The sequence below is a fragment of the Amia ocellicauda genome, unplaced genomic scaffold (assembly GCF_036373705.1).
Source record: "Amia ocellicauda isolate fAmiCal2 unplaced genomic scaffold, fAmiCal2.hap1 HAP1_SCAFFOLD_71, whole genome shotgun sequence".
Classification (NCBI taxonomy): Eukaryota; Metazoa; Chordata; class Actinopteri; order Amiiformes; family Amiidae; genus Amia; species Amia ocellicauda.
This window is the reverse complement of record NW_027102999.1, coordinates 332501-342500: the sequence shown is the minus strand read 5'-3', so window position 1 is coordinate 342500 and position 10000 is coordinate 332501.

Here is a 10000-nt window from a genome sequence, read left to right as displayed (position 1 = left end):
AAGTCAATGGGAGTGAGGAGATAGAAAATTTTTCAAAGTTTTTCACTCGGCCGCCTGGTCCCCTGACTCGAAAATTTTAAAGTGCTCCCATCGGTCCCGGGATAGGGTGGCTGATAGCTGGGAGCCCCCTGAGCACAGCCCCGGTGTTAGTTTTCGGAGAAATGCCCCCGTTGATTTGTTATGATTTTTTTTCCGCCGGCCGCCTGGTCGCCCTAATGTAAAGTCAATGGGAGTGAGGAGATAGAACATTTTTCAAAGTTTTTCACCCGGCCCCAAACGGCTCCAAAACACACTGGGGCTGTGGCTGGGACTCTCACCAGGACTGCCCCCTACTTTATTTCTGGATTAAAAAGCATTCTATATTAATTTTTCGATTTTTGGGACCCGGGACGCCTGGTCACCTAACTCCCCTTCTATCCCTATGGGGGGGGGACGGGGACATCGAAAACGCTCCCATCGCCGCCGAGGCACGCTGCGGGGACTCTCCCTACCATCGCCCCATGCTTCCTTTGAAGAATATATGACGTTTTTCAATTTTCACCGACATTTGAAAATCAAAACTTCAGAACATTTCATAGTTATTCTCAATGGGTTGTCTAGGGGCACACATCTCTAAACTGGGGGAAATGCTCAAAATGATTAAAAAGAAAAACAATGCCCCCAGACCCGGGGGGCTGATAGCTGGGAGCCCCCTGAGCACAGCCCCGGTGTTAGTTTTCGGAGAAATGCCCCCGTTGATTTGTTATGATTTTTTTTCCGCCGGCCGCCTGGTCGCCCTAATGTAAAGTCAATGGGAGTGAGGAGATAGAATATTTTTCAAAGTTTTTCACTCGGCCGTCTGGTCCCCTGACTCGAAAATTTTAAAGTGCTCCCATCGGTCCCGGGATAGGGTGGCTGATAGCTGGGAGCCCCCTGAGCACAGCCCCGGTGTTAGTTTTCGGAGAAATGCCCCCGTTGATTTGTTATGATTTTTTTTCCGCCGGCCGCCTGGTCGCCCTAATGTAAAGTCAATGGGAGTGAGGAGATAGAATATTTTTCAAAGTTTTTCACTCGGCCGTCTGGTCCCCTGACTCGAAAATTTTAAAGTGCTCCCATCGGTCCCGGGATAGGGTGGCTGATAGCTGGGAGCCCCCTGAGCACAGCCCCGGTGTTAGTTTTCGGAGAAATGCCCCCGTTGATTTGTTATGATTTTTTTTCCGCCGGCCGCCTGGTCGCCCTAATGTAAAGTCAATGGGAGTGAGGAGATAGAATATTTTTCAAAGTTTTTCACTCGGCCGTCTGGTCCCCTGACTCGAAAATTTTAAAGTGCTCCCATCGGTCCCAGACCCGGGTGGCCACGAGGTGGGACCCCCCTGAGCACTGCCCCGGTGTTAGTTTTCGGAGAAATGCCCCCGTTGATTTGTTATGATTTTTTTTCCGCCGGCCGCCTGGTCGCCCTAATGTAAAGTCAATGGGAGTGAGGAGATAGAATATTTTTCAAAGTTTTTCACTCGGCCGTCTGGTCCCCTGACTCGAAAATTTTAAAGTGCTCCCATCGGTCCCGGGATAGGGTGGCTGATAGCTGGGAGCCCCCTGAGCACAGCCCCGGTGTTAGTTTTCGGAGAAATGCCCCCGTTGATTTGTTATGATTTTTTTTCCGCCGGCCGCCTGGTCGCCCTAATGTAAAGTCAATGGGAGTGAGGAGATAGAATATTTTTCAAAGTTTTTCACTCGGCCGTCTGGTCCCCTGACTCGAAAATTTTAAAGTGCTCCCATCGGTCCCAGACCCGGGTGGCCACGAGGTGGGACCCCCCTGAGCACTGCCCCGGTGTTAGTTTTCGGAGAAATGCCCCCGTTGATTTGTTATGATTTTTTTTCCGCCGGCCGCCTGGTCGCCCTAATGTAAAGTCAATGGGAGTGAGGAGATAGAATATTTTTCAAAGTTTTTCACTCGGCCGTCTGGTCCCCTGACTCGAAAATTTTAAAGTGCTCCCATCGGTCCCAGACCCGGGTGGCCACGAGGTGGGACCCCCCTGAGCACTGCCCCGGTGTTAGTTTTCGGAGAAATGCCCCCGTTGATTTGTTATGATCCGTAGTTGCCGGCCGGCCGCCCGGCATTGCTCTATCGGATGGAGCGTGGGCTGGCTATGGGAGATTTAGCGATTTTCGGAACCGGCCCCGATCGCCCCCCAAACCGGGTGGCCACGAGGTGGGACCCCCCTGAGCACTGCCCCGGTGTTAGTTTTCGGAGAAATGCCCCCGTTGATTTGTTATGATCCGTAGTTGCCGGCCGGCCGCCCGGCATTGCTCTATCGGATGGAGCGTGGGCTGGCTATGGGAGATTTAGCGATTTTCGGAACCGGCCCCGATCGCCCCCCAAACCGGGTGGCCACGAGGTGGGACCCCCCTGAGCACTGCCCCGGTGTTAGTTTTCCGAGAAATGCCCCCGTTGATTTGTTATGATCCGTAGTTGCCGGCCGGCCGCCCGGCAGTGCTCTATCGGATGGAGCGTGGGCTGGCTATGGGAGATTTAGCGATTTTCGGAACCGGCCCCGATCGCCCCCCAAACCGGGTGGCCACGAGGTGGGACCCCCCTGAGCACTGCCCCGGTGTTAGTTTTCCGAGAAATGCCCCCGTTGATTTGTTATGATCCGTAGTTGCCGGCCGGCCGCCCGGCAGTGCTCTATCGGATGGAGCGTGGGCTGGCTATGGGAGATTTAGCGATTTTCGGAACCGGCCCCGATCGCCCCCCAAACCGGGTGGCCACGAGGTGGGACCCCCCTGAGCACTGCCCCGGTGTTAGTTTTCGGAGAAATGCCCCCGTTGATTTGTTATGATCCGTAGTTGCCGGCCGGCCGCCCGGCAGTGCTCTATCGGATGGAGCGTGGGCTGGCTATGGGAGATTTAGCGATTTTCGGAACCGGCCCCGATCGCCCCCCAAACCGGGTGGCCACGAGGTGGGACCCCCCTGAGCACTGCCCCGGTGTTAGTTTTCCGAGAAATGCCCCCGTTGATTTGTTATGATCCGTAGTTGCCGGCCGGCCGCCCGGCAGTGCTCTATCGGATGGAGCGTGGGCTGGCTATGGGAGATTTAGCGATTTTCGGAACCGGCCCCGATCGCCCCCCAAACCGGGTGGCCACGAGGTGGGACCCCCCTGAGCACTGCCCCGGTGTTAGTTTTCCGAGAAATGCCCCCGTTGATTTGTTATGATCCGTAGTTGCCGGCCGGCCGCCCGGCAGTGCTCTATCGGATGGAGCGTGGGCTGGCTATGGGAGATTTAGCGATTTTCGGAACCGGCCCCGATCGCCCCCCAAACCGGGTGGCCACGAGGTGGGACCCCCCTGAGCACTGCCCCGGTGTTAGTTTTCCGAGAAATGCCCCCGTTGATTTGTTATGATCCGTAGTTGCCGGCCGGCCGCCCGGCAGTGCTCTATCGGATGGAGCGTGGGCTGGCTATGGGAGATTTAGCGATTTTCGGAACCGGCCCCGATCGCCCCCCAAACCGGGTGGCCACGAGGTGGGACCCCCCTGAGCACTGCCCCGGTGTTAGTTTTCGGAGAAATGCCCCCGTTGATTTGTTATGATCCGTAGTTGCCGGCCGGCCGCCCGGCAGTGCTCTATCGGATGGAGCGTGGGCTGGCTATGGGAGATTTAGCGATTTTCGGAACCGGCCCCGATCGCCCCCCAAACCGGGTGGCCACGAGGTGGGACCCCCCTGAGCACTGCCCCGGTGTTAGTTTTCGGAGAAATGCCCCCGTTGATTTGTTATGATCCGTAGTTGCCGGCCGGCCGCCCGGCATTGCTCTATCGGATGGAGCGTGGGCTGGCTATGGGAGATTTAGCGATTTTCGGAACCGGCCCCGATCGCCCCCCAAACCGGGTGGCCACGAGGTGGGACCCCCCTGAGCACTGCCCCGGTGTTAGTTTTCGGAGAAATGCCCCCGTTGATTTGTTACGATTATTTTTCGCCCAGGCGATGTGCCTTTTCATTTTGTTTTGCACTTTCCTTCATTCCTTGGTGCATGCTACCATCTAACGGACACATTTCGGTACTGCAGTTTGAAAGTAATTTCCCCGTCTAGGGATCTCTCTCTCGTCTAGGGACACTGCTGTACACACACACACACACACACACACACACACACACACACACACACACACACACACACACACACAGTGAGAGAGAGGGAGAGATAGAGAGAGAGAGAGGTGGAGAGGGAGAGAGAGGTGGAGATAGAGAGATGGAGATAGAGATGGAGATAGAGAGAGATGGAGATAGAGAGAGAGATGGAGATGGAGAGAGAGATGGTGATAGAGAGATAGAGATAGAGAGAGAGATGGTGATAGAGAGAGAGATGGTGATAGAGAGATGGAGATAGAGAGAGAGATGGTGATAGAGAGAGAGTCGTCACACTCTGGAACAAACTCCCCAGAAGCTGAAAGTTGGGGAACATTATGATGATCTTTATTTCTTGGCAGATAATAAATGATGATCTTACAGAGGGCGACTTACAACACCAGTGCAAACATACAGCGAAGGACAAGGCATCAATCGCGACAGAATCCCTTGAGTTAAAGCAGCAGATTCAGAATAACACACGTCAAAACAGACTGGAGACTAAAACGAGCACGAAAGGTGTCGAATATGTGGCCTCCTCTCGCTTGTAAACTCTCTCGTGTTCCTGTCGATGGGGTCGGCGGCTCGGGGCAGCGGCCTAGCAGCAGCAGGCAGGCCACCCGGCTGCCTGGGGCTGACCTCCGGGGCAGGCAGGCAGGCTGACCTCCAGGGCAGGCAGGCAGGCAGGCAGGCAGACCTCCAGGGCTAACAGGCTGACCTCCAGGGCTGGCAGGCTGACCTCCAGGGCTGGAAGGCAGGATGGCAGACCTCCAGGGCAGGCAGGCAGGCAGGCAGGCAGGCAGGCAGACCTCCAGGGCTGGCAGGGAGACCTCCAGGGCTGGCAGGCAGGCAGGCAGGGCTGTGTGGCTGGGGAGGGCAGGCTGGCAGGCAGGTAGGCCGTGCTGCTGCCAGGGCTGGAAGGCTGACCTCCAGGGCAGGCAGGCAGGCAGACCTCCAGGGCAGGCAGGCAGGTAGGCCGTGCTGCTGCCAGGGCTGGCAGGCTGACCTCCAGGGCAGGCAGGCAGGCAGGCAGACCTCCAGGGCTGGCAGGCTGACCTCCAGGGCAGGCAGGCAGGCAGGCAGGCAGACCTCCAGGGCTAACAGGCTGACCTCCAGGGCTGGCAGGCTGACCTCCAGGGCTGGAAGGCAGGATGGCAGACCTCCAGGGCAGGCAGGCAGGCAGGCAGGCAGGCAGGCAGACCTCCAGGGCTGGCAGGGAGACCTCCAGGGCTGGCAGGCAGGCAGGCAGGGCTGTGTGGCTGGGGAGGGCAGGCTGGCAGGCAGGTAGGCCGTGCTGCTGCCAGGGCTGGAAGGCTGACCTCCAGGGCAGGCAGGCAGGCAGACCTCCAGGGCAGGCAGGCAGGTAGGCCGTGCTGCTGCCAGGGCTGGCAGGCTGACCTCCAGGGCAGGCAGGCAGGCAGGCAGACCTCCAGGGCTGGCAGGCTGACCTCCAGGGCAGGCAGGCAGGCAGGCAGGCAGACCTCCAGGGCTAACAGGCTGACCTCCAGGGCTGGCAGGCTGACCTCCAGGGCTGGAAGGCAGGATGGCAGACCTCCAGGGCAGGCAGGCAGGCAGGCAGGCAGGCAGGCAGACCTCCAGGGCTGGCAGGGAGACCTCCAGGGCTGGCAGGCAGGCAGGCAGGGCTGTGTGGCTGGGGAGGGCAGGCTGGCAGGCAGGTAGGCCGTGCTGCTGCCAGGGCTGGAAGGCTGACCTCCAGGGCAGGCAGGCAGGCAGACCTCGAGGGCAGGCAGGCAGGTAGGCCGTGCTGCTACCAGGGCAGGCAGGCAGACCTCCAGGGCTAACAGGCTGACCTCCAGGGCAGGCAGTGCTGCTACCAGGGCTGGATAGCAGACCTCCAGGGCTGGATAGCAGACCTCCAGGGCTAACAGGCAGACCTCCAGGGCTGGCAGGCAGGCAGGCAGACCTCCAGGGCAGGCAGTGCTGCTACCAGGGCTGGATAGCAGACCTCCAGGGCAGGCAGTGCTGCTACCAGGGCAGGCAGTGCTGCTGCCAGGGCTGGATGGCAGGCAGGCAGACCTCCAGGGCTAACAGGCTGACCTCCAGGGCAGGCAGGCAGACCTCCAGGGCTAACAGGCTGACCTCCAGGGCAGGCAGTGCTGCTACCAGGGCAGGCAGGCTGTCCTCCAGGGCTGGATAGCAGACCTCCAGGGCAGGCAGTGCTGCCACCAGGGCAGGCAGGCTGTCCTCCAGGGCTGGATAGCAGACCTCCAGGGCAGGCAGTGCTGCTACCAGGGCAGGCAGGCTGTCCTCCAGGGCTGGATAGCAGACCTCCAGGGCAGGCAGTGCTGCTACCAGGGCAGGCAGTGCTGCTGCCAGGGCTGGATGGCAGGCAGGCAGACCTCCAGGGCTGGATAGCAGACCTCCAGGGCTAACAGGCTGACCTCCAGGGCTGGCAGGCTGACCTCCAGGGCTGGAAGGCAGGATGGCAGACCTCCAGGGCAGGCAGGCAGGCAGGCAGGCAGGCAGGCAGACCTCCAGGGCTGGCAGGGAGACCTCCAGGGCTGGCAGGCAGGCAGGCAGGGCTGTGTGGCTGGGGAGGGCAGGCTGGCAGGCAGGTAGGCCGTGCTGCTGCCAGGGCTGGAAGGCTGACCTCCAGGGCAGGCAGGCAGGCAGACCTCGAGGGCAGGCAGGCAGGTAGGCCGTGCTGCTACCAGGGCAGGCAGGCAGACCTCCAGGGCTAACAGGCTGACCTCCAGGGCAGGCAGTGCTGCTACCAGGGCTGGATAGCAGACCTCCAGGGCTGGATAGCAGACCTCCAGGGCTAACAGGCAGACCTCCAGGGCTGGCAGGCAGGCAGGCAGACCTCCAGGGCAGGCAGTGCTGCTACCAGGGCTGGATAGCAGACCTCCAGGGCAGGCAGTGCTGCTACCAGGGCAGGCAGTGCTGCTGCCAGGGCTGGATGGCAGGCAGGCAGACCTCCAGGGCTAACAGGCTGACCTCCAGGGCAGGCAGGCAGACCTCCAGGGCTAACAGGCTGACCTCCAGGGCAGGCAGTGCTGCTACCAGGGCAGGCAGGCTGTCCTCCAGGGCTGGATAGCAGACCTCCAGGGCAGGCAGTGCTGCCACCAGGGCAGGCAGGCTGTCCTCCAGGGCTAACAGGCAGACCTCCAGGGCTAACAGGCAGACCTCCAGGGCAGGCAGGCAGACCTCCAGGGCAGGCAGTGCTGCTACCAGGGCTGGATAGCAGACCTCCAGGGCTAACAGGCAGACCTCCAGGGCTGGCAGTGCTGCTACCAGGGCTGGATAGCAGACCTCCAGGGCTGGATAGCAGACCTCCAGGGCTAACAGGCAGACCTCCAGGGCAGGCAGGCAGACCTCCAGGGCTGGATAGCTGACCTCCAGGGCTGGATAGCAGACCTCCAGGGCTAACAGGCTGACCTCCAGGGCTAACAGGCAGACCTCCAGGGCAGGCAGGCAGACCTCCAGGGCAGGCAGTGCTGCTACCAGGGCTGGATAGCAGACCTCCAGGGCTAACAGGCAGACCTCCAGGGCTGGAAGGCAGGCAGTGCTGCTACCAGGGCAGGCAGGCTGTCCTCCAGGGCTGGAAGGCAGACCTCCAGGGCAGGCAGGCAGACCTCCAGGGCAGGCAGTGCTGCTACCAGGGCTGGATAGCAGACCTCCAGGGCTGGATAGCAGACCTCCAGGGCTAACAGGCAGACCTCCAGGGCTGGCAGGCTGACCTCCAGGGCAGGCAGGCAGGCAGGCAGACCTCCAGGGCTGGATAGCTGACCTCCAGGGCTGGATAGCAGACCTCCAGGGCTAACAGGCTGACCTCCAGGGCTAACAGGCAGACCTCCAGGGCAGGCAGGCAGACCTCCAGGGCAGGCAGTGCTGCTACCAGGGCTGGATAGCAGACCTCCAGGGCTAACAGGCAGACCTCCAGGGCTGGAAGGCAGGCAGTGCTGCTACCAGGGCAGGCAGGCTGTCCTCCAGGGCTGGAAGGCAGACCTCCAGGGCAGGCAGGCAGACCTCCAGGGCAGGCAGTGCTGCTACCAGGGCTGGATAGCAGACCTCCAGGGCTGGAAGGCAGGCAGGCAGACCTCCAGGGCAGGCAGTGCTGCTACCAGGGCTGGATAGCAGACCTCCAGGGCTGGAAGGCAGACCTCCAGGGCAGGCAGGCAGACCTCCAGGGCAGGCAGTGCTGCTACCAGGGCTGGATAGCAGACCTCCAGGGCTGGAAGGCAGGCAGGCAGACCTCCAGGGCAGGCAGTGCTGCTACCAGGGCTGGATAGCAGACCTCCAGGGCTAACAGGCAGACCTCCAGGGCAGGCAGTGCTGCTACCAGGGCTGGATAGCAGACCTCCAGGGCTAACAGGCAGACCTCCAGGGCTGGAAGGCAGGCAGTGCTGCTACCAGGGCAGGCAGGCTGTCCTCCAGGGCTGGAAGGCAGACCTCCAGGGCAGGCAGGCAGACCTCCAGGGCAGGCAGTGCTGCTACCAGGGCTGGATAGCAGACCTCCAGGGCTGGAAGGCAGGCAGGCAGACCTCCAGGGCAGGCAGTGCTGCTACCAGGGCTGGATAGCAGACCTCCAGGGCTAACAGGCAGACCTCCAGGGCTGGCAGTGCTGCTACCAGGGCTGGATAGCAGACCTCCAGGGCTGGATAGCAGACCTCCAGGGCTAACAGGCAGACCTCCAGGGCTGGCAGGCTGACCTCCAGGGCAGGCAGGCAGGCAGGCAGACCTCCAGGGCTGGATAGCTGACCTCCAGGGCTGGAAGGCAGACCTCCAGGGCTGGCAGGCTGACCTCCAGGGCAGGCAGGCCGGGCCCCCGGTGCTGCATCTCGGCCGCTGCCTGGGGCGGACCGGCCCGGGTGCCCTTGCGCTTTTTCGACACCAGGGGGCAGTTGGGTGCCATTCCGTCCCTCGTGTGGCGAAATGGCGGTACTGCACCTCCGCCTTTTTGCTGGAGAAAGTCCGCAGTCGGGACAATGCGCCACACGGTCCGTCGGCAGGAGGCCCGGGCCCGGGCACAACTCCCCGGTGGGGACGGACGCCGGGCTGGAGCTTCCCTTCAGCACACACACTCACTCACTCACTCTCTGACCGACCGACCGACCGACGGCTCCCAGCGCTCAGCCTGCAGGGCTACACACCCCGGTGGGTGCGGGCTCCGGGCTGGAGCTCTCCTTCAGCACACACACTCACTCTCTGACCGACCGAACGACCGACGGCTCCCAGCGCTCAGTCAGCAGGCCTACTCCTCCCCGGTGGGGACGGACGCCGGGCTGGAGCTTTCCTTCAGCACACACACTCACTGACTGACCGACCGACGGCTCCCAGCGCTCAGCCTGCAGGGCTACACACCCCGGTGGGTGCGGGCTCCGGGCTGGAGCTCTCCTTCAGCACACACACTCACTGACTGACCGACCGAACGACCGACGGCTCCCAGCGCTCAGCCTGCAGGGCTACACCTCCCCGGTGGGTGCGGGCTCCGGGCTGGAGCTTCCCTTCAGCACACACACTCACTCTCTGACCGACCGACCGACCGACGGCTCCCAGCGCTCAGCCTGCAGGGCTACACCTCCCCGGTGGGTGCGGGCTCCGGGCTGGAGCACACACACTCACTGACTGACCGACCGAACGACCGACGGCTCCCAGCGCTCAGCCTGCAGGGCTACACCTCCCCGGTGGGTGCGGGCTCCGGGCTGGAGCTCTCCTTCAGCACACACACTCACTCTCTGACCGACCGAACGACCGACGGCTCCCAGCGCTCAGTCAGCAGGCCTACACCTCCCCGGTGGGTGCGGGCTCCGGGCTGGAGCTTTCCTTCAGCACACACACTCACTGACTGACCGACCGAACGACCGACGGCTCCCAGCGCTCGGCCTGCAGGGCTACACCTCACCGGTGGGTGCGGGCTCCGCGCTGGAGCTTTCCTTCAG